The sequence below is a fragment of the Anomaloglossus baeobatrachus genome, chromosome 6, assembly GCF_048569485.1.
Source record: "Anomaloglossus baeobatrachus isolate aAnoBae1 chromosome 6, aAnoBae1.hap1, whole genome shotgun sequence".
NCBI lineage: Eukaryota > Metazoa > Chordata > Amphibia > Anura > Aromobatidae > Anomaloglossus > Anomaloglossus baeobatrachus.
Genome location: NC_134358.1, coordinates 406861206 through 406880223, shown reverse-complemented (window position 1 = coordinate 406880223; position 19018 = coordinate 406861206). Strand labels below are relative to the sequence as shown.

General features: G+C 49.2%; 1 protein-coding gene across 1 annotated transcript in view; it reads right to left on the bottom strand.

The window, feature by feature from the left end:
• Positions 1-19018, bottom strand: part of SUGCT (succinyl-CoA:glutarate-CoA transferase) — a 1764969-nt gene that overhangs the window by 557989 nt on the left and 1187962 nt on the right. The gene's annotated exons all lie outside the window — the stretch shown is intronic.

Below are 19018 nucleotides of genomic sequence, written 5' to 3'. Positions count from 1 at the left end.
AGGCCAGACGGAACTGAGACCAATCTTGAACCAGCGCGTCCGCTGCGAAGGCCTGAGGATCGTGGGAGCGAGCCACGTAAACCGGGACCTTGTTGTTGTGCCGGGATGCCATTAGATCCACTTCCGGAGTGCCCCACTTGCGGCAGATTGACCTGAACACTGCCGGATGCAGGGCCCACTCGCCGCTGTCCACGGTTTGACGGCTGAGATAATCGGCCTCCCAGTTTTCTACGCCTGGGATGTGGACTGCGGATATGGTGGACTTGGAGTCCTCCGTCCACTGAAGGATTCGTTGAACCTCCATCGCCAGGCGGCTGCGAGTCCCGCCCTGGTGATTGATGTAGGCAACCGCTGTCGCGTTGTCTGACTGGACTCGGATGTGCTTGCCCGCCAACAGGTGGTGAAAGGCTACGAGAGCTAGAAGAACAGCCCTGATTTCCAGCACATTGATCGAGAGGGCTGATTCGGACGGAGTCCAAGTGCCCTGTGCTCGGTGGTGGAGAAATACTGCTCCCCAGCCAGAGAGGCTGGCATCCGTGGTGAGGATCACCCAGGACGGAGTCAGGAAGGAGCGTCCCTGTGACAGAGAGAGGGGCCGAAGCCACCACTGAAGAGAGCTCCTGGTCTGCGGCGACAGAGCCACTAGCCTGTGCAAGGAAGAGGTCCGCTTGTCCCAACAGCGGAGAATGTCCAGCTGCAGGGGACGCAGATGGAACTGGGCAAAGGGAACCGCTTCCAATGACGCCACCATCTGACCCAGCACCTGCATGAGGTGCCTGATGGAATGACGGCGGGGCTTCAACAGAGAGCGCACCGCCAGATGAAGGGACATCCCTAGGTACGTAAGTTCCTGGGTCGGGGTCAGAGTGGACTTGGGCAGATTGACAAGCCACCCGAATTGAACAAGCGTGGCGAGAGTGAGCGAGACACTCCGCTGGCAGTCTGCACTGGATGAGGCCTTGACTAGAAGGTCGTCCAGGTAGGGGATTACTGCCAACCCCTGGAGATGCAGGACCGCAACCACTGCTGCCATGACCTTGGTGAAAACACGAGGGGCCGTGGCTAACCCGAAGGGGAGAGCCACGAATTGGAAATGTTCCTCTCCGATTGCAAAGCGTAGCCAACGCTGGTGTGAAACCGCAATAGGCACATGCAGATAGGCATCTCTGATGTCGATGGATGCTAGAAAATCTCCTTGGGTCATTGAGGCAATGACCGATCTCAGAGATTCCATGCAAAAGCGCCGCACCTGAACATGCTTCTTGAGATACAGGATGGGCCGGAAGGAACCGTCCTTCTTGGGGACTAGGAAGAGGTTTGAGTAGAAACCTCTGAACCGTTCCCGGGCGGGAACCAGAACAATTACCCCGTTGGCCTGCAAGGATGCCACGGCCTGTGAGAAGGCGGCGGCTTTGGAGCAGGGGGGAGCGGACAGAAAAAATCTGTTTGGCGGGCTGGAAGAAAATTCTATCCTGTAGCCGTGGGAGATGATATCCCGCACCCACTAATCGGAGACGTGTTGAAACCACACGTCGCCAAAGTGGGAGAGCCTGCCACCGACCAAGGACGTTGCTGGCGCAGCCAGATAGTCAAGAGGAGGCTGCCTTAGTGGCAGCGGCTCCTCCGTTCTTCTGAGGACGCGGCTTCGCGCGCCAGTTGGGTTTACGATCCTTGGCTGAGGTAGTGGACGAAGCTGAGGGCTTAGAGGATGACCAGTTAGAGGAACGAAAGGAACGAAACCTCGACTGGTTCCTGCCCTGGACAGGTTTCCTGGTTTTAGTTTGTGGCAAGGAAGTACTCTTCCCGCCAGTAGCTTCCTTAATAATTTCATCCAGTTGTTCACCGAACAGCCGGGACCCAGCAAAGGGGAGCCCAGCAAGGTACTTCTTAGAAGAAGCGTCTGCTTTCCACTCTCGAAGCCACAAGATCCTGCGGATCGCGAGAGAATTAGCGGAAGCCACCGCCGTGCGGTGAGAAGCCTCTAGAATGGCAGACATGGCGTAGGATGAAAAGGCCGAAGCCTGGGAAGTTAAGGCAACCATCTCGGGTATAGAGTCCCTGGCGAGGGAATGTATCTCCGCCAGAGAGGCAGAGACTGCCTTAAGAGCCCACACTGCTGCAAAAGACGGGGAGAACGAGGCTCCTGCCGCCTCATATACAGATTTGGCCAGAAGGTCAACCTGGCGGTCAGTAGGATCCTTAAGAGAGGTGCCATCGGCCACAGATACGACTGTCCGGGCTGAGATTCTAGACACCGGAGGGTCTACCTTTGGGGACTCAGCCCACTCCTTAACCACCTCAGGTGGAAAGGGAAAACGGTCATCATAACTACGCTTTGGAAAGCGTTTGTCAGGACAGGCCCTGGGCTTGGAAAAAGTGGCCTGAAAACTGGAGTGGTTAAAAAACATACTCCTAGCTCTCTTAGGAGAGGTAAACTGGTGTATTTCTACCAGAGAGGCTTGTTCCTCTGACACTGGTGGATTGAGGTTCAGTACGGAGTTAATGGATGCAATCAAGTCACTAACATCCGCATCACCCTCAGATAAGTCAATGGGGTACATAGAGGTAGCGTCTGAACCCACAGTAAAAGTATCCTCCTCGCCCTGCACCTCAGCTCGTGAATCAGAGCCGTGGGACGAGGAAGGAGAAGGGTCCCTGCGTCTCCGTTTAGGAGGACGGGGTCCTAAAACATGCTCTGAGAGCTCTGCAAAGCTCGGAGCAGCAGAGGCGCCCTGAGAAGAGATGCGCCCTGGTCAGCAGAGTCCGGGACAGCTGTCCCATGGAGTCGGCAAAAGACTGGGAGATAGCTCTGGAAAAAGATGCTACCCAAGCCGGGGGTTCAGCCACCGGGGCCGGAGCAGCCGGGGGGACCCCTGAAGAGGCTCCGGGCTGAGGCACCACCATATTAGAGCAGGCATCACAATGTGGATATGTGCTCGGCTCAACAGAATGAGCTTACATGCAGTGCATATAGAGTACAGCTTAGCATACTTGCTCCTAGTGAGAGACATGCTGCTGAGGTGGAGGCTCTGCAGTAAAGAATACACTCCTATAGAATGATCCCCTGAGAGTGTATAATAAAGCCCACAACCAGAGGTTGTGGCTTACCAGACCGCTTATTTTGTGTGCCCTCCGGATTCCACAGCTCGGACCCCCAGTGGATGCAGCAGCTGCAGCAGCCAGCTCCGATCAGTGTGAGAACGCTGATAAAAAGGCTCTGGAGTGAGGAGGGGGGGCGGGGATTAGCCCAAGAGCGGGAATCCGGAGGGCCAAGGAGAGATACAGGGGAGGGAAACATCTCCTCAGAGAGTGTCCTCCCCTCTGCTGATCGGCCGGTGGGCGGCGCTGCACTGTTCCCCTGCAAGGCTGACATGCAGAGGGAATGAAACCGAAACTAGGCCGCAACTGAAGCCGGGGCCTAGATTTTTACATGCGGCCGACGAGCAGGCACCCTCGGCGCGGTTCTCATGAAAAACCCAGAGAACCGGCCGGAATTCACAGCAAAGTCAAAAGACACACTCTCCCCACAATAAATATACCCGGGACACCTGAAAAACGTCTCAATACTTAGCTTTTGAGACGCAGGGCCATGTCCCTGGGGGGGGTTACACGCTCCGTCCGGCAGGATCCTGACAGGGCTGCGGATGGAGACCGGTCTCCTGCAAAGCAGAAGGGACCTTGATGGCTCCCACTTCAAGCCAGAGCCTCAGAGGATGGTGAAGGAGCGTGGCATGTGAAGGCTCCAGCCTTGTAAAGTTAACCTTAACAGCACCGCCGACACAGTGGGGTGAGAAGGGACATGCCGGGGGTCCAGACTGGACCCGCTTTTCTTCCATATCTTTGAATCAAAAATCTTAAAAATGAAAAATCAGAGAATGCATGTGTGTGTGTGACCTCCTGGAACACAAAGCATTGAACTGGTTAGATTGTCATCCAGGGGGTGTATATAGCCCGGAGGGAGGAGCTACACGTTTGAGTGTAGTACTTTGTGTGTCCTCCGGAGGCAGAAGCTATACACCCATGGTCTGGGTCTCCCATAAGGAACGATGAAGAAATGATCTTTTACATGACCAAATTAATTTTTTATTACAAAGTTTTCATGAAAATCATTTTTTTAAATGGAATGAGCTCACTAACACACCAAAATCATTCTTCTTCTTCTTCCCTGTGAGGCTTCTCTTGGTACATTTATGCTTGTGAGTAGCATCAGGAATGTGTCCCTAAAGCGTCCAACAGTAGTCTGCCATTATTGTAATGCTCCATCTTCCCTTGTATCTTCTTTCCATGTCTTGTATGTCCTGGTGGAATCGTTCACCTTGCTCTTCACTCACTGCTCCCAAAGTTTCAGGAAAGTTGTCAAGGTTGGAATGGAGGAAATGCACTTTCAAACTCATTAGGCAACCTAAAGCTTGAAATGCTTTCAGCATTCGTTCGACAATATTTTTGTAGTCAGGATCTTTGTTATTGCCTAAAAATGTCACTATGACCTCTTTAAATGCAATCTACCTTTTTTTGAGAATATTACATGGTATTCATAAACTCTTGATCTGCTATAAGCTTTTAATGTCTGGTCCAATAAACACACCTTCCTTCAATTTTGCCCCCGAGAGACCTGCAAACTTGTTGACCAAGTATTTGAAGCATTCTCCAGCTCATGGAAGTAATTATACAAATGGCTTCATCAATCCCAATTTTATATGGAGAGGTGAAAGAAGTATTTCAACGGGAGGTATCAAAGTTTCTCGGAGGATATTTTTTTCACCAACTGTGAGCACCCTTGGCTTCCAACTCTTCTTGGTCCAGTGATAAGTCAAAAAGGCTAAAGATCGTACCAAATTAGAAACTGGCAAAACTTTATTGAACAAACTCCTCATCTCTATTCCTCAACTCCAGTCCTCAATATTTCCTTAGCAATGCACAAGTGGTGGGATTATCACCTATGAAAGTAATGAAATTCATCTGTGCAATATTAAGGAAATTCTGAAAACATGAATTGCTAGTGGGTCTTCAGGACTGTAGTTGAGGAACACTGTGCTAAAAGGTCAACCTGGCTAGTATTTTAACTAGCCATTGAAGTCAATATGGTTTGATTCTGATTGATCTGACATTAATACCGTATACTAGCAAGGTGTTTACAATATCTTTAGTGAAACAACCACTTTAACTAGCTTTAACTACCAGTAATATTAGGTAATATAAGGTAAAGATTAATAGAAAAACATAAAAAGGTGTCCTCGAAATGTAAAATAATATAAAGAATAAAAATAAATTGAAAAGCCTTAAACCAACCCGTCCACATGGCTAGAACCACCACAAATTTTAGGTGTGTCATAATTAGTGATAAGAGAACCCGTGAATATTGAGGTTCGCCGAACCAGCACATATTAAAACATATTGGGTTCATTGGCTGAACTTGATCCCAAACTTGACCCCGGAAAATGAACCCCATACATGTCAATTGGGATGAGAAGTACTTGGCTGTAAAATGGCTGTAATAAGCGCTAAAGGTCTACAATTGCAAGCTAAATAGTAAATGCATGATAGTTATATACAGTGCCTACAAGTAGTATTCAACCCCCTGCAGATTTAGCAGGTTTACACATTTGGAATTAACTTGGCATTGTGACAATTGGACTGTAGATCAGCCTGGAAGTGTGAAATGCACTGCAGCAAAAAAGCAAGTTATTTCTTTTTTTATTTTTTTTTAAATTGTGAAAAGTTTATTCAGAGGGTCATTTATTATTCAACCCCTCAAACCACAAGAATTCTGTTTGGTTCCCCTAAAGTATTAAGAAGTATTTCCGGCACAAAGAACAATGAGCTTCACATGTTTTGATTAATTATCTCTTTTTCCAGCCTTTTCTGACTAATTAAGACTCTCCCCAAACTTGTGAACAGCACTCATACTTGGTCAACATGGGAAAGACAAAGGAGCATTCCAAGGCCATCAGAGACAAGATCGTGGAGGGTCACAAGGCTGGCAAGGGGTACAAAACCTTTCCAAGGAGTTGGGCCTACCTGTCTCCACTGTTGGGAGCATCATCCGGAAGTGGAAGGCTTATGGAACTACTGTTAGCCTTCCACGGCCTGGACAGCCTTTGAAAGTTGCCACCCGTGCCGAGGCCAGGCTTGTCCGAAGAGTCAAGTCTAACCCAAGGACAACAAGGAAGGAGCTCCGGGAAGATCTCATGGCAGTGGGGACATTGGTTTCAGTCAATGCCATAAGTAACGTACTCCACCGCAATGGTCTCCGTTCCAGACGAGCCCGTAAGGTACCTTTACTTTCAAAGCATCATGTCAAGGCTCGTCTACAGTTTGCTCATGATCACTTGGAGGACTCTGAGACAGACTGGTTCAAGGTTCTCTGGTCTGATGAGACCAAGATCGAGATCTTTGGTGCCAACCACACACGTGACGTTTGGAGACTGGATGGCACTGCATACAACCCCAAGACTACCATCCCTACAGTCAAGCATGGTGGTGGCAGCATCATGCTGTGGGGCTGTTTCTCAGCCAAGGCACCTGGCCATCTGGTCCGCTTCCATGGGAAGATGGATAGCACGGCCTACCTGGAGATTTTGGCCAAGAACCTCCGCTCCTCCATCAAGGATCTTAAGATGGGTCGTCATTTCATCTTCCAACAAGATAACGACCCAAAGCACACAGCCAAGAAAACCAAGGCCTGGTTCAAGAGGGAAAAAATCAAGGTGTTGCAGTGGCCTAGTCAGTCTCCTGACCTTAACCCAATTGAAAACTTGTGGAAGGAGCTCAAGATTAAAATCCACATGAGACACCCAAAGAACCTAGATAACTTGGAGAAGATCTGCATGGAGGAGTGGGCCAAGATAACTCCAGAGACCTGTGTCGGCCTGATCAGGTCTTATAAAAGACGATTATTAGCTGTAATTGCAAACAAGGGCTATTCCACAAAATATTAAACCTAGGGGTTGAATAATAATTGACCCACACTTTTATGTTGAAAAATTATTAAAATTTAACTGAGCAACATAACTTGTTGGTTTGTAAGATTTATGCATCTGTTAATAAATCCTGCTCTTGTTTGACGTTTGCAGGCTCTAACTTATTTGCATCTTATCAAACCTGCTAAATCTGCAGGGGGTTTGTTACGGGGGGCTGTCTGATAATAACTGAAAGGAGTATCAGACAGTCAGGGTCCACCGTGCAAAGACTTTGCTGCAGACTATGGCAGAGTGCAATACCTCTGTTAACTCACAGAAGAATATAATAAGTAAGTAAAGCAATTCCTCCCTTACTTGGAGGGTGTGTGGAATGATCTCTGTTAACAATCACAGAGACAAAGGCAATGTGTGCGAAATGGCACCTACCTAGGTCCGCTCTTCTAGTGGTGCAAAAGAGACGAACAGCAGCGTAAGCCGCACAAAGCTCCTACCTGCGTTCGCTCCACTAGTGTGCGAGGACACGAACCACTAGATATGGCACCTGCCTAGGTCCGCTCTTCTAGTGGTGCAAAAGAGACGAACAGCAGCGTAAGCCGCACAAAGCTCCTACCTCTGTTCGCTCCCCTAGTGTGCGAGGATACGAACAACTGCCAGACGCAGTATAAGGAACGTTACCCTAGCGGCAACGTCCACCTACGAGTAGAATCACAAGGCCCAGCCAGACCATGTGCCTCAGGCACCTGCCTATGTCCGCTCCCCTAAGAGGTAAGGATACGGACAGCAGCCGAAGCTGTAAGGTATAAGAACGCTACCCTGCCGGTAGCGCTCACCTAGCATAGACAGAGGAATGCCTAGAGGAACGCGCACAGAGCGTCTACTCATATGCATGAACCAAGAGGACTGAGCACCATGCGGCGTGTGTCAGGGTCTTATATAGACTCTGTGCCTCATCCAAGATGGAGGACACCAGAGCCAATCCGCTGCCAGAACGACAGGAGTGACGTCATGCTGGCCTATCACCGAGCAAGACGTCACAAGCACATGACCAGCGACCAATCGGCATAGAAGGTGTCAGAGACATGTGACCTCGTGTCAGCGATGATGTCACCCGCACATGTGCAATGGCTCCAAGATTGGACTTAGTCTCCGGCGCTCGCACATGTGCAGTAGCAAGAAATCTGGACTTAGTCTCCAGCGCTCGCACATGTGCAGTAGCAAGAAATCTGGACTTAGGCGGGCTTTGCACACTGCGACATCGCAGGTGCGATGTCGGTGGGGTCAAATTGAAAATGACGCACTTCCGGCATCGCATGCGACATCGCAGTGTGTAAAGCCTAGATGATACGATTAACGAGCGCAAAAGCGTCGTTATCGTATCATCGGTGCAGCGTCGGCGTAATCCATGATTACGCTGATGCGACGGTCCGATGTTGTTCCTCGCTCCTGCGGCAGCACACATCGCTGTGTGTGAAGCCGCAGGAGCGAGGAACATCTCCTACCGGCCTCACTGCGGCTTCCGTAGGATATGCGGAAGGAAAGAGATGGGCAGGATGTTTACATCCTGCTCATCTCCGCCCCTCCGCTCCGATTGGCCGCCTGCCGTGTGACGTCACAGTGACGCCGCACGACCCGCCCCCTTAACAAGGAGGCGGGCCGCCGGCCACAGGGACGTCGCACGGCAGGTGAGTGTGTGTGTGAAGCTGGCGTAGCGATAATTTTCGCTACGCCAGCTATCACCACATATCGCTGCTGCGCCGGGGGCGGGCACTATCGCACTCGGCATCGCAGCATCGGGCTGCGATGTCGCAGTGTGCAAAGCCCGCCTTAGTCTCCAGCGCTCGCACATGTGCAGTAGCAAGAAATCTGGACATAGTCTCCAGTGCTCGCAGCAACCGTAACAGTACCTCCCCCTCAAGGGCCCCCCTCCCGGCGACGCAGGTAATCGGCAACTAAGTCGGGAGCATGGACAGCCTCCTCAGGCTCCCAAGAGCGATGTTCCGGGCCATAGCCCTCCCAATCTATCAAGAAGAACCTGCGCCCTCTAACCATCTTAGAACCAACTATGGCTCGTACCTCATAGCTAGAGCGAGAGGAATCAGAGGCAGGAGAGTGCACTTCACGAGCGTGAGGTAAAATAGCCGGCTTTAGCAGTGAGACATGGAATTTGTCATGAATCCTAAGATGGACAGGTAACTTCAATTGATAGACTACAGGATTTACCTGTCGAAGAACCTCATAAGGACCCAGGAAGCGAGGAGCAAATTTGACAGAGCTCACTCTAAGTTTCACGTGTTTTGCAGAGAGCCACACAAAGTCCCCTGGAGAAAAGACAGGAGCCGGGCGACGAAACCGATCGGACACCGTCTTCATACGGTCCTTAGCTGCTTGGATCGACTCTTGAGTCCGATCCCAAACCTCTCTGGCATTAGTTGCCCAGTCGGCCACAAGAGGAGGAGGTGCAGCAGCGGGAAACGGTACTGGTACCCTAGGGTGTTGCCCATTATTGAGTACGAACGGTGTCTGCCCAGTGGCCTCAGCCAGCGAATTGTTAAGGGCAAATTCTGCCCAGGGTAGGAGGGAGGACCAGTTATCGTGGTTCTCAGCAACAAAGTGTCGAAGGTATATAATCATAGATTGATTGGTACGTTCAACCAAACCATTAGTCTCCGGATGGTATGCCGAAGAGAGATTCAACTCAATTTGCAGAAGGCTACAAAGATCTCGCCAGAAACGGGAAGTAAATTGCGGGCCTCTATCACAAATGATACGATCTGGCATCCCGTGAAGCCTAAAGACATGCTTGAGGAATAGTTTGGCTAGTACCCTGGAAGATGGGATTCTCGATAACGGTACGAGATGAACCATCCGGGAGAAATGGTCCGTAATGACCCACACAAACCTATGTCCCTGTGAACATGGAAGATCACCCACAAAGTCCATGCCTACCACCTCCCATGGTCTATCTGGCACTGGTAAAGGATGCAAGAGCCCAGCCGGTCTCTGCCGTAATGGACGGTTGCGAGCACACGAGTAGCAGGAATCGACATATCTCTTGACGTGGCTGGCTAAGTGTGGCCACCAATACCACCTTTCCAGTAACTCTCGTGTCCGCCTAATACCAAAATGCCCACCCACCTTTGAGGTGTGGGCCCATGACAGTATATCATTCTGTCGATCAGGCGGAACAAAGGTCTTGCCCGGTGGGATTTGGTCTAACGTCACAGGGGAGAGCGTATGAAAAACCCTGGAGGGAAGGATAAGACGAGGTTCGTCAATCTCTTCCTGGGTAGAAAGCATAGAGCGAGACAGGGCGTCTGCCTTGTTATTCTTACTCCCAGACAGATAGTTGATGGAGAAGTGAAAGCGGGAGAAAAACAAGGACCAGCGGGCTTGGCGAGGATTCAGACGCTGAGCGGTTTGTAAGTACGTCAGATTCTTATGGTCTGTATAGACCTGGAAAGGATGTTTCGCTCCTTCCAGCAAGTGACGCCACTCCTCCAAGGCTAATCTCAAGGCGAGCAGTTCCCTATCCCCAATGGTATAGTTTCTCTCTGCCGGTGAAAAGGTTTTAGCAAAGAAGAAACACGGCCTTTTTCTACCTGCACCGTTCTTTTGATACAAGACCGCACCAGCACCCACTGAAGAGGCATCAACCTCTAAGAGGAAGGGCTTATTCTCATCGGGTCTTTGAAGAACGGGAGCAGTTGAAAAGTGTCTTTTTACTGCCTCAAAAGCCTGAGATGTCTCAGTAGACCAGGCTTTGGGATTAGCACCTTTCTTAGTCAAGGCCACCAAAGGGGCCACCAAAGTAGAAAAATGGGGTATGAACTGCCTGTAATAATTTATGAATCCTAAGAAGCGTTGCACCGCCTTCAAGGAATGAGGTTCGGACCATTGCAGGACAGCAGAGAGCTTCGCAGGATCCATAGCCAGACCCTCTTGTGAGATAATGTAACCCAAAAAAGGCAATGAGGACTGCTCGAATACACATTTCTCGAGTTTAGCAAACAATGAGTGCTCCCTTAAACGGGAAAGGACACGAACGACATCCTGACGATGAGTCTCCAGATCAGGAGAAAAAATCAGGATGTCGTCCAGATACACCACTACTGAGGATAACAGTAAATCCCTGAACACATCGTTTATGAAGTCCTGAAATACTGCGGGTGCATTACATAACCCAAAAGGCATGACGAGGTATTCATAGTGACCGTCTCGGGTGTTAAAAGCGGTCTTCCATTCGTCACCCTTTCGAATTCGTACCAAGTTATACGCACCCCGCAGATCCAACTTCGTAAAAACTTGAGCTCCTCTCAGTCTGTCAAAGAGCTCCGAAATTAAAGGTAATGGGTATTTGTTCTTTATTGTGATTGCGTTGAGACCCCTGTAATCTATGCAGGGACGCAAATCACCCTCTTTCTTCCGAACGAAGAAAAACCCAGCTCCCGCGGGAGAGACAGACTTACGAATGAACCCCTTCTCTAAACTCTCTCTTATATAGGTCGACATGGCCTCCGACTCAGGTATCGACAGGGGGTAAACCCTGCCTTTAGGTGGAACCGAACCTGGGATAAGGTCTATGGCACAGTCATACGGCCTATGGGGTGGAAGAACCTCAGCACCCTGTTTGGAGAACACGTCAGCGAAATCCAAATAGGGTGAAGGTATGGGAGAGAGATCAGTTGATGCAACCGCAACGACCTTAGGTGGTAAGGGAAGACATCGGGACTGACATTTCGAACCCCAACTAATAATGCTGTCAGACTCCCAGTCAATGTGAGGAGCATGAGTCCGAAGCCATGGAAGACCCAGAAGGACGTCGTCTATACCCTCAGGCAAAACAAGAAAAGAAATCTCCTCTATGTGACCCTGAGACAGGGAAAGGCGCAAGGGAACTGTCCTCAATGTAATGGAGTCAGACAACATAGTTCCATTGACAACACGGACAGGAATAGGCGCCTCTAACATGATAGAGGGAATATTGTGTCCCTTTACAAATCCTGAGGACACAAAAATCCCGTCAGCTCCGGAATCCACAAAAGCCATAATAGGCCATGTATTCTCAGATAACGAGAGCTGACCTGGGATACAACACTTAGAGGGTGCAGAAGACGTCTCTAGTAACCCCCCTCTAATGGTTACTAGGCCAGGAAGTTTCCCTGACGACTAGGACACTTGTTGGCATAGTGCCCAGCCTGACGACATACGTAACATATAGGAGGACCAGACTTGCGTAGTCTGGAGGACGTATGACCTAACTCCATAGGAGTGGGAGATGTTTCAGATGCTGAGGAAGATGGTAGTGGACCCTCAACAACTGGAATAGCCCGATGCTTAGGGCGTGAGGAAGAGACCTCGAGTCTACGTTCCTTATGGCGTACATCGATCCTCGTTGCTACTGTGATCAAGTCCTCCAGAGAAGCAGGGACCTCACGAGTAGCAAGGGCATCCTTGACATAGCCTGCCAACCCTCTCCAGAAGATAGGAATCAACACCTTCTCTGGCCAATCTAGTTCTGCCACCAGAGTTCTAAAAGCAATGGCATAAGAACTAGTGGATAACGAACCCTGAGATAGATCTAACAGTCTCAGGGCCGCATCATGGGTAACCTGCGGACCCATGAATACCGCCTTAAGAGCATCAAGAAAGTCTTGATGTCTCAGAGTAACCACATCAGAGCGCTCCCATAGGGGAGTCGCCCATTCTAAGGCTTTGTCCTGAAGTAAGGAGATGATAAAGCCTACTCTGGACCTCTCCGTAGAGAAGCGAGAAGAGTTGACCTCTAGGTGTATCTGACACTGACTAATGAAACCACGACATGATCTGGCATCGCCAGAATATCTGTTTGGCAGAGCAAGTCGAGGATCATGTGCAGATGTCACCATGGTCTGAGGTTTATCCTCTATACTCTTGAGCCGTGACTCAAGTACTTGTATGTAACGGTGTAACTGCTGATATTCTGCCATAACTGCCAGACCCTTGGCTCAGTCCTAATGTTACGGGGGGCTGTCTGATAATAACTGAAAGGAGTATCAGACAGTCAGGGTCCACCGTGCAAAGACTTTGCTGCAGACTATGGCAGAGTGCAATACCTCTGTTAACTCACAGAAGAATATAATAAGTAAGTAAAGCAATTCCTCCCTTACTTGGAGGGTGTGTGGAATGATCTCTGTTAACAATCACAGAGACAAAGGCAATGTGTGCGAAATGGCACCTACCTAGGTCCGCTCTTCTAGTGGTGCAAAAGAGACGAACAGCAGCGTAAGCCGCACAAAGCTCCTACCTGCGTTCGCTCCACTAGTGTGCGAGGACACGAACCACTAGATATGGCACCTGCCTAGGTCCGCTCTTCTAGTGGTGCAAAAGAGACGAACAGCAGCGTAAGCCGCACAAAGCTCCTACCTCTGTTCGCTCCCCTAGTGTGCGAGGATACGAACAACTGCCAGACGCAGTATAAGGAACGTTACCCTAGCGGCAACGTCCACCTACGAGTAGAATCACAAGGCCCAGCCAGACCATGTGCCTCAGGCACCTGCCTATGTCCGCTCCCCTAAGAGGTAAGGATACGGACAGCAGCCGAAGCTGTAAGGTATAAGAACGCTACCCTGCCGGTAGCGCTCACCTAGCATAGACAGAGGAATGCCTAGAGGAACGCGCACAGAGCGTCTACTCATATGCATGAACCAAGAGGACTGAGCACCATGCGGCGTGTGTCAGGGTCTTATATAGACTCTGTGCCTCATCCAAGATGGAGGACACCAGAGCCAATCCGCTGCCAGAACGACAGGAGTGACGTCATGCTGGCCTATCACCGAGCAAGACGTCACAAGCACATGACCAGCGACCAATCGGCATAGAAGGTGTCAGAGACATGTGACCTCGTGTCAGCGATGATGTCACCCGCACATGTGCAATGGCTCCAAGATTGGACTTAGTCTCCGGCGCTCGCACATGTGCAGTAGCAAGAAATCTGGACTTAGTCTCCAGCGCTCGCACATGTGCAGTAGCAAGAAATCTGGACTTAGTCTCCAGCGCTCGCACATGTGCAGTAGCAAGAAATCTGGACATAGTCTCCAGTGCTCGCAGCAACCGTAACAGGGTTGAATACTACTTGTAGGCACTGTATACATCATATTTCCCGTAGGATTACACCGCAGTCAGATTCTTTTCCGAGCTCAGTAATTAAGGTTCATAAATATTCACTGCTTCACCCACCTACCCTGTGTGCCAGTGTCTTTTATTGGTTGCACACTGCTATATGTGGCACCCTGGACTAGCCAGGTCGTCACAGATAGCATACAAACACCCCCACCCCCATTAGACAGTAACATTAGCCAAACAAAACCCTTGTTGCCTCCCTCCAGGGTCTGATGTCCACACCAGGTGGGGCGGAGCCAAGCGGTTGGCCCCACGCACCGAGGAGTTCACAGGCCTGGAGGCGGGATAAGTGACAGTTGAGTTTTGGAGTTTGAAGTGAGAAGAGTAAACACTTGGGTGTCTGGGTTTGTGGCCCAGGCACTGACAGCAAGGTTGGCAGACGGTGGTGGCCATCTGCAGGAGTGGTGAAGCAACGCAGAACCGTAGGACCGGGGTCGGGCATTGGCCCGCCGGTACCGACCGGGGAGCGAAGTGAAGCCAGCACACACAGGCAGGGCCATCGAACCCCGACCAGGTTTGGAGCCACCGACAATAGTCAAATCCGAGTGTGACCGGAACCCCAGGGGTTTCCTAACAGCCAAAGACCTAAGAGAAGGCAACCGCCCACACCGTGAGGGTATACAGCTACCACCTAAGGCTAGAGACCCAAGGGCCAGCGCCTGCGGGCAAACGGGCTCCTCCGGCATCCATACACCGGGGAGTGGACTACCGTTGGGGATCCATAGTAGTCAAACAAGTACATCAAGGTGCAGGGAAAGACAGCCGCCATCACCTGACCGGGGAGAGACACTGCAGCCGGCTGCGGGACCCGTCCATCCAGCCGTTTGGTTTACCGAGGACTTTGTGCATCTCTTACTGAGTGAGTACACCCGTACCATCCGCCACCGCGCCGCGCTGTCCCTGCAACCCTGCACCTCACCAACCCTGCCTCCCCGTCACACCACCGGGCCCCGGGACCACCGACCCCTACCCACAGAGGGGGAAAACAACATCCCAGCTGCTCCCTACCATCGCTCCAGGGATCCCTGTCACCAGCAGCGGTGGTGCCTACCTTCACCACAACCCGTGGGTGGCGTCACAGACTAAATCCCCCAAACCAACCACCCCTTTCACTCACGGGCGAGGGGCGCCGCTCGAGTCCCCGGATCCGGCCCACCGCTCGAGCCACCGAGCAGCCGCAGCTGCTGGCGAGCGACCAGCAGCGGCGCCGTCCTCCCCGCCCGCGACACTATACATGCCTCCCAACTGTGTTTGCATCTGTGTTTGCAGTTAGTTTTCCATATAGGAGTGTAAAAACAAAAAATAAATTAAAAAATTACACCATATTTTGATAGCCAGCATAGATAAAATAACAGCTACAGGCTGGAGCCTGTAGCTGTGAGCTTTACCATGGCTGGATATCAAAATAAAGGGGAAAAAAGGTGTAGGGTACCCCCATTTTTGATTACCAATCACGTTAAAGCAGACAAGTGGGGGATGGTATTATCAGGATGTGATGAGTCATGGATATTGGCCCCTCAAGCCTAAAAATACCAACCCGCAGGTGCGTGGAATTGGCACATCACATTAGTCGTGCCACTCCTTGCACTTTACCTGACTCATCCTGATTGCTTTGGTGTGGTGGCAATTGGGGTAATATGAGGGGTTGATGATAGCTGTGATTTGTCAAAAAATGACAGCTGCCATCAAGCCCTGAATTAGTAATGAGAGGAATTTATGAAATACCCCCATTACTAAACCTGCAAGTGAAAAGAAATAAAACACAAACACTAAAAAAAATGTATTTGAAATGAAATACACACACACTCTTTCACCTCTCTAATAACCCCCAAAACACCCTTGCAGATCCGATATAATCCATACAAAGTCCAACGACAATCCTCAACTCTGCTACATCCTGAGACTGCAGAGAGAGAACATGTCCGCTATTCGCAGGCTGTGACCTACAATCTGACAGACCAGCAGTCAGGTCACCTGTGGTCCCACAGTGGGAACCAAGATATGACCTCTACTAAACTGAGTTACGTTACCTACTCACAGCTTGGTCCCCCTAGGCTGTCAGTGATTCCCAGAGCCTACAGACAGGTAGGTCAAAGAATAAAGGCTATAGATAAGATTCGAAGCATGTGAAAGGGAAACACAGGATAGTAATTGTGTTGATATGAGATAACAAAAGCAGAAGAACCTTGCATATACACATAAGCATCACATCCAGCCAATATTACTGGGAGGGACACTCCCAATAGAGAAAAATGTGAACCTTCAATCAGGAAGCAAATTTCAAATCAAGGCCCTGAAATTGAATGAATGAACATTTGAGGCTGAAACTTTTTAATTAAAAGTAATCACTAAAATATGTAACAATCTTTTTTCACACCAAAGGGGTACATAACCTTTAAAATAAAATGCTGATTATATTTATGACTAAAGCGGGCTTTGCACACTACGACATATCTAACAATATGTCGTCGGGGTCACGTCGTGACGCACATCCGGCATCGTTTGATATATCGTAGCATCTGACAGCTACGTGCAACTGTGAACGAGCAAAAATACTCACCTTATCGTTGCTCGTTGACACGTCGCTCATTTTCTAAAAATCGAACGTCCGGTTGTTCATTGTTCCCGAGGCAGCACACATCGCTCCGTGTGACACCCCGGGAACAATGAACTGCAGCTTACCTGCGGCCGCCGGCAATGCGGAAGGAAGGAGGTGGGCGGGATGTTTACGTCCCGCTCATCTCCACCCCTCCACTTCGATTGACGCTGAACGTCCCCCCCCTACAGGAAGTGGATGTTCGCCGCCCACAGCTAGGTCATTTGGAAGGTAAGTACAGTTAGGTCCAGAAATATTTGGACAGTGACACAAGTTTTGTTATTTTAGCTGTTTACAAAAACATGTTCAGAAATACAATTATATATATATAATATGGGCTGAAAGTGCACACTCCCAGCTGCAATATGAGAGTTTTCACATCCAAATCGGAGAAAGGGTTTAGGAATCATAGCTCTGTAATGCATAGCCTCCTCTTTTTCAAGGGACCAAAAGTAATTGGACAAGGGACTCTAAGGGCTGCAATTAACTCTGAAGGCGTCTCCCTCGTTAACCTGTAATCAATGAAGTAGTTAAAAGGTCTGGGGTTGATTACAGGTGTGTGGTTTTGCATTTGGAAGCTGTTGCTGTGACCAGACAACATGCGGTCTAAGGAACTCTCAATTGAGGTGAAGCAGAACATCCTGAGGCTGAAAAAAAAGAAAAAAATCCATCAGAGAGATAGCAGACATGCTTGGAGTAGCAAAATCAACAGTCGGGTACATTCTGAGAAAAAAGGAATTGACTGGTGAGCTTGGGAACTCAAAAAGGCCTGGGCGTCCACGGATGACAACAGTGGTGGATGATCGCCGCATACTTTCTTTGGTGAAGAAGAACCCGTTCACAACATCAACTGAAGTCCAGAACACTCTCAGTGAAGTAGGTGTATCTGTCTCTAAGTCAACAGTAAAGAAAAGACTCCATGAAAGTAAATACAAAGGGTTCACATCTAGATGCAAACCATTCATCAATTCCAAAAATAGACAGGCCAGAGTTAAATTTGCTGAAAAACACCTCATGAAGCCAGCTCAGTTCTGGAAAAGTATTCTATGGACAGATGAGACCAAGATCAACCTGTACCAGAATGATGGGAAGAAAAAAGTTTGGAGAAGTAAGGGAACGGCACATGATCCAAGGCACACCACATCCTCTGTAAAACATGGTGGAGGCAACGTGATGGCATGGGCATGCATGGCTTTCAATGACACTGGGTCACTTGTGTTTATTGATGACATAATAGCAGACAAGAGTAGCCGGATGAATTCTGAAGTGTACTGGGATATACTTTCAGCCCAGATTCAGCCAAATGCCGCAAAGTTGATCGGACGGCGCTTCATAGTACTGATGGACAATGACCCCAAGCATACAGCCAAAGCTACCCAGGAGTTCATGAGTGCAAAAAAGTGGAACATTCTGCAATGGCCAAGTCAATCACCAGATATTAACCCAATTGAGCATGCATTTCACTTGCTCAAATAAAGACTTAAGACGGAAAGACCCACAAACAAGCAAGACCTGAAGGCTGCGGCTGTAAAGGCCTGGCAAAGCATTAAGAAGGAGGAAACCCAGCATTTGGTGATGTCCATGGGTTCCAGACTTAAGGCAGTGATTGCCTCCAAAGGATTCGCAACAAAATATTGAAAATAAAAATATTTTGTTTGGGTTTGGTTTATTTGTCCAATTACTTTTGACCTCCTAAAATGTGGAGTGTTTGTAAAGAAATGTGTACAATTCCTACAATTTCTATCAGATATTTTTGTTCAAACCTTCAAATTAAACGTTACAATCTGCACTTGAATTCTGTTGTAGAGATTTCATTTCAAGTCCAATGTGGTGGCATGCAGAGCCCAACTCGCGAAAATTGTGTCACTGTCCAAATATTTCTGGACCTAACTGTATGTGTGATGGGGTTTAACAACATTGTGCGACACGGGCAACAAATTGCCCATATCGCACAAACGATGGGGGCGGGTGCAATCGCAAATGTAATCGCACAATTAATTGTAACGTGTAAAGCAGGCTTAAGTCATTAAAGAGCACAGTTGCATTTTTGGTCAATGCCTCCCCTAATAGGCACAGTTATATTATTAATTCTCAATTGTAAAAAATTGCAATGGTCCTATTTACTCCTATCTGTAATGATCTACAAGATATCACAGAGTCGGATCATCGTGGGACCTCGAGTGGACTACGTCGGACCTGGGTGTTTTGGTCATTAATAATGGTGTGAAAGAGAGTGGGGGGTTTTGTATTTTAGTTTAAATAAAGGATTTTGTGTTGTTTATTTCTTTTCACTTACAGGTTAATAATGGAGGGGTCTCATAGACCCATAGCAATTACTAATCTA